Source organism: Pezoporus flaviventris, unplaced genomic scaffold, assembly GCF_033815535.1.
Source record: "Pezoporus flaviventris isolate CSIRO_AGI_PZ_B2104156 unplaced genomic scaffold, CSIRO_AGI_Pfla_v1 ptg000006l, whole genome shotgun sequence".
NCBI lineage: Eukaryota > Metazoa > Chordata > Aves > Psittaciformes > Psittacidae > Pezoporus > Pezoporus flaviventris.
The window spans coordinates 2856954-2872116 of record NW_026892554.1 but is presented as its reverse complement, the minus strand read 5'-3'; the positions used below and the strand labels follow the sequence as shown (position 1 = coordinate 2872116).

Genomic DNA, 15163 nt, shown 5'->3' with positions numbered 1-15163 from the left:
CTCCAAAAAAGAAGGTGTGGTGAGTCAGGATATGGAGGGTACATGGTACACGTCATGGGTTTGTGTAAGACCCAGCAATGAAGAGCTCATTAGGGAGATCCAGCAAAGCTATAGATTTTTCTAGTTCAGCAGGAGCTTTTCCCATGCAGCCGAGGGGAGATCCATGCTTTTGGAAGGCTGGGGCAGATGCAAGAGGCCTTGAAGCACAGCAGCATATGTTACAGAGCTATCTGAAGCAGAATTTGTCCGTGCTCTGAACCCAAAGCCATGCTGAGCAGCCTATGTCCACATCCAGCTGTAGAATTCCAACTACCTGGATCCAGTTGTGCAAAGCACTAAACAAGTGCAGGTGAAGAACAATGATTGCTCCCAAAAAAGACTCCCTGAAATAAAAGAAACCCAAAGAACAGGGAAAAGTCATTTCAGAGAGAAAGCAGTGAGGAACAAGAAGATTCACAGCCCATTGTGTGTTTTTATTAAACAGGCAGTGCAGTATTGTCCCAGTTCCAGGCTGAATCCTATCACTGACAATGGTGTCTGGCTGCCTCCCGTGGACTGGGGTTCAGAGCATCGAGAAGCTGTAGTCCAGGGTCAGAGCAGTTAAAGCAAATGAGAGAAACGGAAGTGAATTCAAAGTTATGGGACACAGCAATTTAAAGCAGAATAGCTATTTTAAAAATTATGATGAGGCTGTTCTTATTCCAGGTGAGGGTTGCTTTATGTTCTCTTAGCTTAATCCACTTCATGCTGAAGAGAACAGTTTTGATTTGGAATAGGCACTTTCTCTGCAGACTGAGTGTGCCCCCCCCCGGATCACAAATCCCCACAGTGCCAAACCCTGCAGCTCTGAAGTTAACAGCAGTGGAAGCTTTCGTGGGTGCACTTGTTAATGCCCTCCAGTTCAGCAGGTAAGAAGTGCTGCCTGCAGCTACTCAGCCCCCATCTCGCAGGGGGTCAGTGCCTGAAACGTGCTTGGGACCACGCTTTGGTTCTTTCTCTCCCAAGCAGGATTAAACTTCCCAGTCTCAAATACAGCCTTGCTCCAGTTTCTGAGCATCTCTGACTCCAGACAGGTCTGCTACACTGAGTTTGACATTTTAGAATGCATTTAAGCTGCTCTAATAACCAGAAGAGTTGGCTGCTCTTTCCTTTGTGTTGGCATTACTGCTTGAATGAGCCTGGAGCTGGACAGAGGGAAGGATGGTGCTGAAAACTTAACAGGCAACAACAATAAGAAAATCAGCTCCAGCACTCCGTGCACTCACCCTAGAGTTAGTGCCAGCACAAGGAGAGCAATGGGAACATGCAGACAGAGGCACGAGGAAGCTTTCAACGGCAGCACAAACCTGCGTGGGCTCAAACCCTGCAGAACTGCAGCCTTGGTCTTCCCAGGAAAGAAGTCTCTGAGGGACCTTTTCCACCAGGACTCGCTTTGCTGCCAGGCTTCTTCTGGTCTGGCAGCAACTTCGGCACTAGAAGGAACGTTGACTTCCAGGCGAGAAGAGTGCCTGTGGCCTCCTGTTCTGTATGTGTGAGCAATGCCAAACAGGAGCAGCTGGTTGCACATAATAACATGCATTGTGTAAGTGAGCAACACAATAAGCAATTTGCTCGACAACCCAGGGACACCAGGACAATTCTGTATCACAGAGAAGAAAGAAAAGAGCTAAAAAACATGTGATGACCAAAGCCTAAGGGAGCCTCAGTATACTAGCCATTCATTTCATTACGCTTGCTCTTATAAATATTTATGACACAGCCCATCTCATCATTCTTCCAGGAATGGGTGTTGTGTTATTGTTATACCCAGGGAGGTCTTTCCCTCTTCCTCTGGTCCTGCTGCAGGCAGTCAGCAGTTGCCAAAGATGGATAGGGAGCAAGAGTGGGACATTAACTATGGAAAACACCACTTAAAACGGAGCTCAGGGGCAGATATTGGCAGGTGCATTGTTAGAAGAAAAACAAATGGAAGAGGAAAAGACAGCAAGTAATGAGATTCAGAAGCTTGTGTTTGAAATGTGTTCATGGCAAAAGGGATTTCTGCATAGAAGGGCCCTAGAGCCAGCAATGAGCAGAGACTCACCCTGAGGTTGCACCCTGCTTGGATTCAGGATGGGAGTTTTGATTGAGATGAGTGCCAGGCTGGGAAACAGCAGTGAGGCTCAGGTGTGTTCTGAATATCAGCATCATGTGCCTGCACGGAGAAAAATGCCATGTTAAAGTAGGGTAAAATAATCCTACCATTTATAAAGCTTTGTACATAAAACTTGGAGTGTTTTGGTTTTTTCTTTGATTTCTACTGCTACCTGGATATCCCCAGTGCCCTGTTCCTTGCTCTTACTGGGATTTGCCACCTAAGTGAAGCTTTACAAAATCAAATGCTAATCTGCCTTATGCAGAGTCACATCAACTGATTCATTATTCAGGACGAGTCACTCGCATTGGGTTAGTGATGGCCTGACTTACAAACACATGCTGGGTAGATTTTAGGTGAAATGGATCTGTTTCATTTCAGTTAGTCTCCCTCGCCATCATGTGAGTCTTGTGTGTGTCTATTTGTTAACCAGCTTGTTCACCATCAGCTATAATCAAATCAAGACCTACGAGAAACATCCCGATGTGTTATAGAGGAGTCACATAGAACATCACTGTCTTGTAAACACGCATGGCTATCAAAAATAATATTTGCTCATAAACAACATCTGTGGACTTCTCCCTACAGCAGTTACCAAGTAAAAGCTCAGTCTAAATTTTATTCTCTGCTATGGTGCCTACTAGCTAAGGCTGCTACTTTTGGGCATAAAGAACACACATAACATCAAGGAATCCTGCACAGTCGGGGCTGCCTTCAGAAACACCCATCAGGCTCCTTTGTAGTGGGAAATGTGTTCATGTGCCAAAAATGAGGATCTGTTCCCAAGTTTTATTAGATCCACAGAGCTGGCTATAAAATGCCATGCGAGAAGGGAAGCAGCCGAAGCGGGAGGCTGCTGGTGCACATCATCATGCCACCCTCTTGTGGCTAAGCCCAGGAAATAGAGCAGTGGATGCCCAAGGACACCGCATAAATGCCACCGGGTTATTTTCAGATTGCCTTGCTCCACGCCAATGAGCACCCTGCGTGGGCAAGCAGCAGGGGCCACCTTTCAGCTGGCTTAGGAGTTAAAAGCAAGGTTGGAATAAAACCATCTCTGCACTTTGGAAACTTTGGGATCTGGATCTGATCTGAGGATGGGATTTCATTCCAGTGCAGCGTGAAGGCCTGCAGATGTTCATGGCAGACAGATGTCAGACTTCCACATCTCTGGCTATTCTCTGCTCAGAAACCATGACCACATACCTGCTCCTTGAGATAGTTTTGGCTATTCTGTCCTTTCATAAAGAGGACTTCATGCTTTTACACATTTCTATTCAAGCACTGAGAGCCCCATCACCTTCCAGAGAGCCCCAAGGATGAGCACCACAAGGTGGTTTGGCAACTCTCTCTCAATCCCATCTACATAAAGAGTTCTAATTCTCAGAAATGGCCAGTTTACCCCAAAAGCAGGTGCTGGCTTTCACAGCAACCTCGGCGCCTTCGGATAACACAGGCTATTCCCATCCATCAGAGAGTTCTGCAAACTGAAATAGATGATGTATTTATTTACGGATTACAGAGCACAAGAAAGAGCAGCTTTGCACTATTGTCAACCTCCCAGCATTCGGTCTCCTATAAATAATGCATCATTGTTCAGTGTTGGTTTATGGTTTAAGTTCCAGTGAGCAACGTGGACCAGCAGACTCAGCAAAGATGAAGGCAGCCCGGGGTATTAGTAAGAGAAATAGCACCATCTGACTGAAGAGTATTAGAAAAACAAAGCAAAAACTGTGAAGTTCTCAGAGTGAGTTTCACGTCGGCTCCAGCAGGCAAAGCCCTGCTTTTACCTCGCATTGAGAATCACCCAGATCTATGATTACAGCCGATTTTCACTCTGCTTTCTGCCGGTCGTGAGCTAATTCGATTTCAGATAAACACTAATTAACACTGGAGGTCAGCAGGCACCGCTGCACCGGGGCATTCAAACGCAGCGAGGGATCAAAAGAGCCTCCGCCGCTTCCTTTGAACTCCTCAATTAAAATTTTCACCAATAAAGCTATTGTTTTACATCTGCTTCATCCAGGGGGAGAGAGGGCAGAGAGCAGAGCGATCACTGCCTCTAATTGGGCTGCTTTCCCTTTCTTCTTACAGGTTGCCTCCATGTGGGTTTTTTCTCTGGACCAGTGGAAGAAAATGATGTCCAGACCATTCACAATGCAGCTATTACACTGCAAGGCTGCAGCAGGCTGAGAGCGAAGCCGTGGGGAATCTGATTTCCCTCTTGTGAGCAAAAAGGGGCATCAGTGCCTTTCTTGGGAAGTTTGATTGATAGCCCTTAAGAAGGGCTCATAAAATGTGTCTCTGGCTATTTAGGCAATTCTCTTTTGAAGATGAAGGAGAATATTAGATTAATCCAACTGCTATAATCACATTAGCTCCTGCTTTTAAAGAAAACATATTTTATGGCATCTGTACTCTAACGGAAACAACCTGTGGCTGCACATGCCCTGGGCTGGTGCTTTGCTGCTAAACCTGCTCTGATCTCCTTGGAAGGGGTTTTCATCCAGCTGCTGGGGAACTGGTGTAAATACCTGACTTGTGCCACCATCCCACACGGACCCCTTGTGGGCAACAGAGAAACCAAGGCTAGGGAGGACCAGAGGGTCTGAATTCCACTCTTATCCATAGGGAAGCTCACTTAAACTCGGGATTAAGGCAAATTAGCAGGAGAGCAGGGAGAAGGCTGCAGGGCAGCTGCCTGGGCTGTACAGACAGGGAACATAAATCTTGAGAGCCGTCATCCCACAGCATTCTGGAAAAGCTAAATGGAAACACCAGTTGAGTATCTGGTGGTGTCTGTACGGCAAAGGTTTAGTAACTCCCAACGCTGGGAAGCAGATGGGTACATCCCTGTGAGAACACACTGCAGTGTGTATCCCGCGGGAGGGTGTAGTCAGTCCTACGTACAGGCAAGCCACAATAAAGTCCCCACTACCACCATCCAGTATCCAGAAACTTCACCAGAGAAGAAATACTCTTGATGGGAATTGTAGAGCAGGTATATCTTGGATGAGGCACATCAACTTACCTCCGCATCAGCCCACTCTGTTCACTTACCCTGATCTGCTCGTGGTTGTCTGACAGGGACCCTGGGCAAAGAAGAACTGATTAACTGATTATTCACACCTGGAAAGAAATGGTATCTGCTCTCAACAGCATTGAAGGGAGAGAAGAATCAAGAGAGTGACCACAAAGGAGATCAAGCTGTGGCTTGTGCTCACTAATGGCTTAAACTCACCTTCTGGAGTCCATTTATTGGTGCCAAAGGATGAAAGAAGGTCAGGATGCCCCAAAACCAGAGCGGTTGCTGTGAGTCTGGGAAGTTCAGTTCCTTGCCTGGCCCTGAAGCTGTGATGAGCTTTGCCAAGGTCTCAGGAGATGCCTGACTTCACAGGTCTAGCTTCAAACCTTGCTCCGGTTTCTGGGTTGCATCTTCTGCAGCTCCACTCTTGCACCTCGATTCACCAGCTAAGCCAATCTGACCCTCCAGTGAAGAAGCTGTGTTACCTTAAAACACTCCTTTTCTATCCAGCATGCTGGTGGATGCTGCAAACAGCACATTGCTTATCCCAGGATTTAATCAGATTAATTAAGCTGCACTTCTATTAATTTAAATTACAAGTATCTGAAGGCTCAGCCAAATCAAGTGATTTATGGGCTGTATCAACCTAATTAATACCACCAACTCTTAAAATAAAAACCTAATAAATTAGTTTATTATACAGACATAAGATCGACTTATTAGCTTCGGGTCTCCAGTGACATGGGGAATTTGATGGGAGTTTTACATCCTTGTTGGGAAAAGGTCTTCTTTTGTAACACCAGCGGGAAGGAAAAATATCATCTACAGGGCAGGGGGAGGGAGAAACGACACAAGCTCAGTTATCAAAACAGCAACCAAGGCAAGAGGTCCCCAAAGCCTTGCTGTACACAAATTGTGTGGGTTTTATAACTGCAGGTGCCCACAAGAGAACAGTTTATCTGGCTTCTCGCAGGCAGAACCTGCCCTGGTCTGTGTGCTCACTGTTAAGCAGGCTGCAACAGTGGTGAGCCATGGGATGGGAAGGGAAAACGAGAGGCTTCTGCTTCAGTGCCGGAGTTCACGCTCGATTTCCTGAGCTCTAAGATTGTTTCCCTTTGGTTTGCAAATCCCCCCTTGGAGCAAAGAGCCACGTGAGAGACGCGCGATGGAAAAAGGAGCAGGCTCCATCTCTTCAGCTTTTGCTTACAAAATATGTTCTTCAAATGCATTTGTCTCATTGTGTTCAGGATAACAGCCTTCTCCAGCAAAGGGAAGGAACTGGGAAGGCTTTTCTGGGAGAGAAAATGGGGCCATTTATGGTATAATTACATAAAGACAATGCCATCCTGTGTGTCTGTCGCCGTGATTTATTACAGTTACACAGAAAATTGGCTGATTGGACCATAAAAGATGGCTGGAGGCAAACCTGAACCCCTTTGCTTTCCTGCCTGCCACTCCACACACACAAGCCAATGAATTAACTCAACGTTTGTAACATGCTTGGAGAAATGACCCATCTTTGCTACTTTAAGAGGTGCCAGAACAAAGGAGCTTAGCAGACACGGCCACATTTACTATCGCTGCCTACACAGAAAGGCTCTGCAAACCCCACCACCACTTTTGCTGATGCACATCAGGGTCTCAGGGTACTTTATTCCATTCCATCCAGTGTTAGCTGGATCATTCCAAAGGTTCTTACCATCACAGGAAAACTTCCTCACAGTTTCTCTGTACAACTACAGCTCAACAGCTCTGCCAGCTCCATACCAGCACTTACCAACATCTTTGTTTAGGGGCTCCCTGTTCATACCAGAACAGCCTCTCTGGTCCAACAGTGTCTCTCCAGAGGAAGAGTTCACATCTTCCGTCATTCAAACCATCAGCAACAGCTCGTAAAACTTTATCCCTTTGGTCCATGGGCAACCTGCAGTGCATCCCACTCACAAGTGAAGCATAAAGAGGAGCCTCTGTTCAAAGGATGGGGCACAGAGAGATATGACAGTGTGGAAAGGAGGGACTTCCCATGGGACTCTGAAAAGAGGGTTGATCCTTAACTCTATGGAGCTGAATGAGTCTGAAGGTCCCCGTGATCTTCAACTTCCCGCTAGCCAAGGGCAGCCAATTCACAGGGTGCAGCCCCTCTGTTTGTTGTGGGTTATGTATCACAGCAGTACCTGGAACAGGCAGGCTAAAAATAAGCTGGAAGGCAAAACAGCAACAGTGCATGGAAAAACCAAGCCACGGGATGATTTACAGAGGAGCAAACTCCCTGCGAAGCCTGGCGGGGAGGATTACACCTAAACACAAACTCCTGTCCAGTAATTCCTGCTCCCCAGTCACTAACCTGCTGCTAACTTTGCTGCAAGCAGCATTAGCTGTTGCTTCGGGCGTGGGTTGAAGAGCACCAGCTTCTACTAATAGGAAGAGGAGGAGAAACATTTCTTGTAAGTAAAACAGCAGAACTCATCTGTACCCTTCCTGTTGGAGGAAAGTTTCTTGTGGCTGCTGTGAGCAGAACAGCAGCAGCCCTCAGTGACCGTAATTTGTGGTAATACCACAGAATTACTTGTTTGATTTAAAATGCTTCAGCTGGGAGAGGAGAGAATTTGAGGCATAAAATAGACTGTATTAAAAATAATTATATCCAGGAAGAGCGGGGATGGTTTTATCACAGCTGTGGTTCCAGGCAGCGGTTCTGCATGTGGGCAGGGTCATTAGAGCAGGTCTCCTGTAAAATGGTGTCTGCTGAACGTGTGGCCAGAGAAATTTTCCAATGAAAGCCTGAGCTAATCCAGGAATTGTATTAAAAGGTGTAAAATGGGTGAACGGCACGGAAATGTTTCAACCTGTCCTTTGCTAAATGTTAATGGAGAAATGCTGTGTAATGGGACCAAGTTCCTGCAGAAGAATCAGGTCTGGCCACTGACAGGTTGAGAAATGAAAACAAGGCTTTTATAAAGATAAAAAGTAACTCGTACTTGAGAGCAGCCTCAAGCCGAGAGCTGGGGTTCCTTCTTGGCCAACCTATATAACACAAAAGACAAAACATTTTAATTCAGTGCCAGGTCATAACCTGGCTGCAAAGAAAATGAAACCTCGGTGGAAATCAAATGATGGAATTGGGATCATTGAAAAGAATCATCATGAAAATCATGTCTGAAAGCAAAACCAGCCCAAGGGGCTGATGCTCACAGTGGCACAGCACGGGGTTCAGGAGCAACCCCCCTCCCCCCAGATGTTTTGCATCCTGGTTTTTAGGGTCTGCAGTGATCTCAGGTGTGCTTGCACTGCGTGTGGGCATGAAGCTGCTCCAGCCAGAACAGATGAGACAACCTACGATGGAAAGGACACGGGGCTGGAGAAAATGCCCTGCTGGGCCAGGAAGGCTCTGAGAATGGGTTTGTATCCCAGGACCAGCAGCAGGGCCGGGGCTGTCTTTCCCAGCCCTGACTGATGCAATTCCCATCCGGAGCCTGCGGACAGCTGCGGCGCAGGAGTGGAAATTCCTCCCGACCCCGAGCGCGCACAGCAGGGAAGAGCATAATCTCCGTGATTTACAGGCTGCAGCTCTAGTTTAAAATACATTAGGCTCCAACTATTTAATTACTGGGCACTACCAAATCACAGAGACAGAGGAGTCAGTCACGTCTGCTAATGCCAACATTTATCATCCTATTTATCTACTCCAGCTTCTGAGACCCATATCGAATCACTTCCCTGTATTAGCTAATAATGTATGAGTTTATTCCTGTACCTCTGGGCAGCCCTCAGTGGATATTATAGCACTGCTGGCAGCACACATCCACCTAGGGATAGATAAACTTGTTTAGAGCATATAAAGAATTGTAATCACCAGCTAAAACTCAAATCCAAATCAAAGCTTTTTTCCCTGCTGCCTCTTACCCCCAGATACTAATTCACACCAGAGAGTAAATGCAAGCAGCGCTGAGGCTCTCGGTCTGGCTGAAAGGCAGCAAAGCTCCTGATAGTTCTGAGAAATCATTAAATGTCTACATTTTATGGCTGCAGAAAGGCACAGGAAAATGAAGCCGTGTCTGAGAGCTGGGGAGCAGGACATGAGGCTCTCTGGGCAGCAGCTTACATCCCGCCAGGAACGTGTCCCCATCCTGCTCCCCCATGCAGGGAGGATAGAACTGAGCTGGGACAGGCATGGAGGCAATGCTGGCTCCTGCAGGATTGGAGATACCAAAGCAGCTGCAGAAGAAGTTCAGTGGGAGAAGCAAATTTGTCTGTGGAAACATATTGGACCTGTAAGAAAAGGCAAGAGGAGAGGGAGAAACTGCTGGCTGATGGGTGAACCCACTCCAGCTCAACCTCTTCTCAGTAAAGCCCCAATAAACCCAGCGCAATCTTCCTCTATCATTCTATGATTCCTCTGCCTGCTTTTCCCTCTGAAAATCATATGCCTTTCATTTTGCTTGCTTATGCTGCTGTCCCTAAGGACAGCTGATCTATCTGGAAACTTTCAGGCAGTATCATTTTCAGAAGAAATACTCCACATCCTCTTGCCTTTGCACGTGTGTCTGTCCTCAAGATGGGCATTAAGAAGGGAAGAAAGAGGCCTTCCCCCCTCCCAGAGAGTCCCAAAAGAGCACAGTAAAGCAAATGTCCTTTTATTCCATGACAGTTTCTTTGCTGGTGCCTTTTGCTTCCATTACTGTGATGGTTATCAGAGAATCCCAGACTGGTTTGGGTTGGAAGGGACCTTAAAGCTCATCCAGTTCCAACCCTCTGCCATGGCAGGGACACCTTCCACTGGAGCAGCTTGCTCCAGGCCCCTGTGTCCAACCTGGCCTTGAACACTGCCAGGGATGGGGCAGCCACAGCTTCTCTGGGCACCCTGTGCCAGCACCTCAGCACCCTCACAGGGAAGAGCTTCTGCCTTGTACTTACTCTAAATCTACCCTCTTTCAGTTTAAATCCATCCATATATAAATATATATATACACAAATTATCTGGTGGTTTGTTATTAACCCCTATCACCCTCTATCTAATCTTATTTGCCAAGCAGGTGATCTTTCCTTTGAGCCTGGCAAAGCTTAGAAAACACAAATACATGGAGCATCAACCGAGCAGTTGTTACTGAAAAGGCAGCTCCACAAGAGCAGATCATTGCAGGGAAATTATCTCTGGAGCTTCATAAAGTCCTCTGGAAGAGTTCAGACACGATTCTGTCTTAACTGATAGCATCAACTGTCCCCAGTTCGCAGAGCAGTATCCATAGAAACTCAGGGGCCTTGACAAGATGACAAACAACACTGCAAGAGCCTCATAATAGCAGAAATAAGAAGCTGTGGCCAAAAATACCCACTACCAAGTGAGGCATTTTGTGGTGTGCAATGGGTGGGCTCTGCCTGATGGAAACCAGACCACTGGAGGGAGGCGGAGCACAACCGGAGGATGGAAAACCAAGAATTGCCAAAGCCAGATGGGATTTCTGTGCCAGGGAAAAGCAAACAGTGCCATTGGGGAAGTGGCTACAGGGTATTGCTCTGTATAGAGCCACCTATCCCAAGTAACAAGTGATAGGATAAGAGGTAATGGCCTCAAGCTGCACGAGGGGAAGTTCAGACTGGATATTAGGAAAAATTTCTTCCCTGAAAGGGTGGTCAGGCATTGGAACAGGCAGTGGTGGAGTCACCATCCCTAGAAGTGTCCAAGAAGCATGTAGATAAGGCCCTTAGGGACATGATTTAGTGATGAATGTGGCAGTGCTGGGTTAATGGTTGGACTTAAATGGTCTTCAAGGTCTTTTCCAACCTACCTGATTCTATGAGTCTATAAACCAGGAGCAACACCACTGGGAGCATCACGGGAGCATGGCAGTGCTGGCACAGAAGCCTGGTCATGTTTGGGAGGAGTCACCCCACAGCACAGCCTTGTGAATAGCGCTTTGGCCACCGATGATGTGCTGGGACCCAGGGAGCTCTTGGGAAGCGCAGCGGGTGGTCCCAGCCCCTTTCCTGAGCCTTTCTTGGGGTTTTTAACCACCTCTTGACCCAACTGTGGCTCCTTCTGCCAGGCACGGGCACAGCGATGCCACTGGTGGCACAACTTTCCCAGGCACAGCAGGAGAGCCCATCGCCCACTGCTTCGGGGCTGCAGCACGCTGCTCCCTGTGCTCATTGTAGCCCCATAACTCATTGTGCAGGCAGGCCTGACCTTGGTCTTAATTAGCTTAAAACTGCACAATAAAATTACAAAAAAGTAAGAAAAGAGGAATAAAAAATAAAGGGAAAACCCTTCCTAAAAGCCAGTCACAAATCAAAAGAGGCAACAGTGAGAGCAAGCAATGTGTCACCACAAGTGTCCGAGTCAATGGAAACCTTGTTAGGTGGTGAACAAGGGTCTCCGCTAACAAGCTCTTATCTGTGTTTTTGTTTTCTATTGAAGGTGCATGTCATTAGGAGGAGTGTTAACAAGAGCTCTCAATAGCTTCATATGGCCAATGGACTCTGAATATTCATGAAGGTGTGAACAGAATGTGGGAAAGCCCTGGAAGAAAAGGCAAGAAAAGCAGCAAGAGGGCTGATTGTGCTGGGAAGAAAGGAGCCGGGGCTCTGTGGGAAAAAGGGATCCTGAATCCCTCAAACAAGAGCGTATTCCCCAGGCAAAAGCTGTCCCACAAGCTGTGTGGATGGTATTGAGGGAGCAAAAGATGTGGGATTTCTCTGAGCAGCGCTGGCAGCAAACCAGCTTCTGTCATTTTAGGTGGCAGTGACCAGGTTTGGGGTTTCTTTAACTTCAAATCACAGCAGCCGCCTGGCTGCTGGCCACTGGCCTCTGAACCTGGAGGGCCAAGTGTGAGCAATGTAAAACACAGATGTCCCTCCCAGCCTCACCCCTGTCTGTGCAGCAGTGCAAAGCTCCTCTCATCCCTCACGTCCCACTGGTGCCCCTAGGGATAACCATCCACACCCTGAGACCTGCTGCAGCCCCAACCACAGACATCACAACCTCAACATCCAACTTTATCCTCAATGTTAACACACAAACCCCAGCACCCAGGCTGGCAGGAATGTGCACCCTGCAGATGCCCATCACTTCTCATGGGACAAGAGGCAGGCACCTATTTTGGGGATGTGTAACCCTCTCTCCAGGTTTATTAAGTCCCAGAGAGTAATCTTTGCTGGATGCCTGGTATTGAAGTGGGGATGAAGAAGACGGGAGGTAAAGAGGCACACTCAGATGCTGCTCCAGCACCTCTGCGTTCACCATGGAGAGGGCAACAACTCATCTGCACCCAGATACCTGCTACCCACCACCCGCTATTCCAACAAAGCCTCCCAGCATCCTAAAGAAACCCCAAATTCGCCTCTGGCAAGAGCCCAGCAGGGCTGCCCAGGGGGCACTGGAGAAAGGAAAGACGCTTTTCTATGAAACACCTCTGTAGGTCTTAGAGCTGCTGCTTCTGCACAATCTCAGGCTCAGGGACTTCGGTTGGGCTGTTTTAACACTGAGCTCTTGCTCCACTCGTTTTGGAGCAAAATTATACCAGGGAGTTGCCTCCTCTTGAAAGGCTCCAATCTCCCACGTCAGTCCCAGATAAACAGTTTTCATTCAACAAATCTATGAGCAGAAACAAAGTAGAGCAAAATAACATCAAGTCATTTCAGTGATACCGACAGCTGCTGAGCTGCACAGCAGAAAGGGAGAAGCAGGAGGGGGTGTGGGGGAATAGATTAAAACATGTAAAAAGCAATAAATCACAGCTGGGGGGGAATCATAAAACCACAAGCCGCTGCTGCTCCCACACAGCGTACACAGTGTTTACTCCTCTATTGATAACAAAATTTAAAGTAAGATAGAAAAGGAATAGCAAATAATCGAAATCATCCTTGTTAGGAAAGCAAAAGGGCTTTTTTCCAGTGCAAAGATCTGAGGCACAAAGTGGGATGCAGCCCCAACCCCTCACCATCACTCCATCCTCATCACAAACCACAAACCAGGACTCTGCTCTCACGCAGGAGGATTCAACTTGCACCAGCTCTGTGTAGACTAAACTGGTGTAAGAGTGAATCCTCTTGCACTAAGGACCAAGTCTGAGCATTGCTCCATAGACCAGCCATGACAGCAGTGCACTGACAGCTGCTGGTACAGGATTTCAGGGTCACTGCTGTGCCATGGCCATGTGAAGCTCAAGAGCAGTGTGGGGAAAGCCCCACTGTGCCTTAGGCCCACACCCGGGGTATTTCCTAGCTCCCTCCAGCAGTGAGCCACAGATAGCACAGAGCCGCCAGCTCGCTGAACTCAAATAAAACCTGCTTTAAATCGTGGTGGAAAACATGTTTTGTTGCAGCCTGAAAAGGCTGTGAGGGGCTCTGGCTGTGGGATGTGACAGGAGGGACGACTCTCCATGGGAACCCTGTGCTTGTTCATCGCTGACAGGCGAGCAAGTGGCCTCGTGAGGTGCCAATGGGTGACATCGCCCCAGGGATGAGGAGAAACCTTCCCGGCACTTTGGAGCATTTGGGAGCTGTGGGTGAGCAAAGTGCCCTGAAAATGATGCCCATGAAAACTAGGATGGGTCTTTTTACCTGGAGCATGGGGACACCTCCCATCTAATGCCAGCACATGAGAGCTGCAGGCACTTGAAGTGGGTATGAGCACCCAACATGTCCAACTGGATCCCCCTGCCCTGCACCAGGCCTGTGCTAAGTCCTGCAACAAAGCACCACTGCACTGATGTTATTCATGTCTGTATATAGGATGACAAAGACAGGACAAGCAAAGCTTGCAGCCAGAAAAGCCTGGAATTTGACTTAAAACTGTGCCAGTGCAAGCCAGGCTCTCCACTCTTGCAGAGCGGCAACACGTTATAAACCAGCAGGACAGCACAGCTGGAAAATGAGTTTACAATATTAACATTTCCAGGAGTAAGACCCATTGATGTGTCTAACTAGCACAAAGAACTGTCAGAGTTTATATTAAATAATTACATCTGAAAGCACACCTCGATTCCTCCAGTCTCCAATGTCCATGGAAGGGGTTGCAGTTGTAGTTCTCTCTGCTCATCCCACCTCAAACTGCAGGACACTGTGAGGCCTTAGAGCACCTGGAAGAGGACAGAAATGCTTTGCCAGGATAAAAATCCTCCAGGGACAGCAGCATGTGGAGAAACCTCCCTTCCTGCTTTCTGGTGATGAAGACACAGCTACACATCTAGCTCAAAGGCATGAGCAGGTCCCACTACCAGCCACAACCCAAGAGCACACAGCCAGTTCCTGGTGTGACACTCGTGTCCCCACCTGCATTGCACACAGAGGCTCCTGCGGAAGCTTTGCCACGTTATGGCAGGGCCCACACAAACCCCGGAGGGAGTGACAATGCAACTTATCAACCACTGCTAGTTACCGGCTTATTTCCAACAGCCACCAAACCAGGGAGTGCTTCCCTGTGGGTTAAAAATCAGGAACGAATGAGTTAAAACATGAATTGTGACTGCCCTGAGCCCCCACAGCAGCCCTTTTGGGGCAGCACTAAGCAGAATAGGGAGGCCTGCAGAGCCCATACAAAGATATACATGAGGCCAAGTATGACTGACCAAAGAGACAGCTCTTCTCTTGGAAGACTGTATGAAGAGATGTATCTTGGCACCTTGGTTACTGCATGAAGAGATGGTTCTTCTTGTAGCCTGTTTTGCTACACACAGGTCCCTCTGGCCTCCTGCTTTGGTCCAGGGTCACCTCTTCCTCATGGTGCTTGGTCCATCTTGGCCATCAAAGCTGTGGATGTGCCGAACCCAGTGCGACAGCTCCGGCTGCTGGCTGCCAGGGGCTGCTAACAGCATCCACATGGAAACATTCAGGAGGGGGAATGTAGTTCTGCCAAGCAAATGCCTCATCCTCCTTTGTACCCATCTACCTAACCACAAGGGACTGGAAAAATCACAGATGCTTTTGCTGAACACCCAACACGTATTTAAACCGCTCATTTTCCATCATTGCTGCTTTCCAGAGAGCAATGAGGGAAGAGATTCAAT

At 47.8% G+C, this 15163-nt stretch overlaps 1 long non-coding RNA gene across 3 annotated transcripts; it reads right to left on the bottom strand.

Moving 5' to 3' along the window:
- Positions 1 to 879: 879 nt before the first annotated feature.
- On the bottom strand, positions 880 to 5118 carry LOC133265792 (uncharacterized). Of its 3 annotated transcripts, none has more exons than XR_009742113.1 (4): positions 3537 to 5118; positions 2463 to 2600; positions 2084 to 2194; positions 880 to 1639 (listed from the first exon to the last, which is right to left on the bottom strand). It is a non-coding gene; the product is annotated as an uncharacterized LOC133265792 (long non-coding RNA). The 3 variants fall into 3 exon arrangements; XR_009742114.1 differs by having other exon boundaries at positions 880 to 2194; positions 3537 to 3614; positions 4669 to 5118; XR_009742112.1 differs by having other exon boundaries at positions 880 to 2194.
- Between the last annotated feature and the right edge of the window lie 10045 nt (positions 5119 to 15163).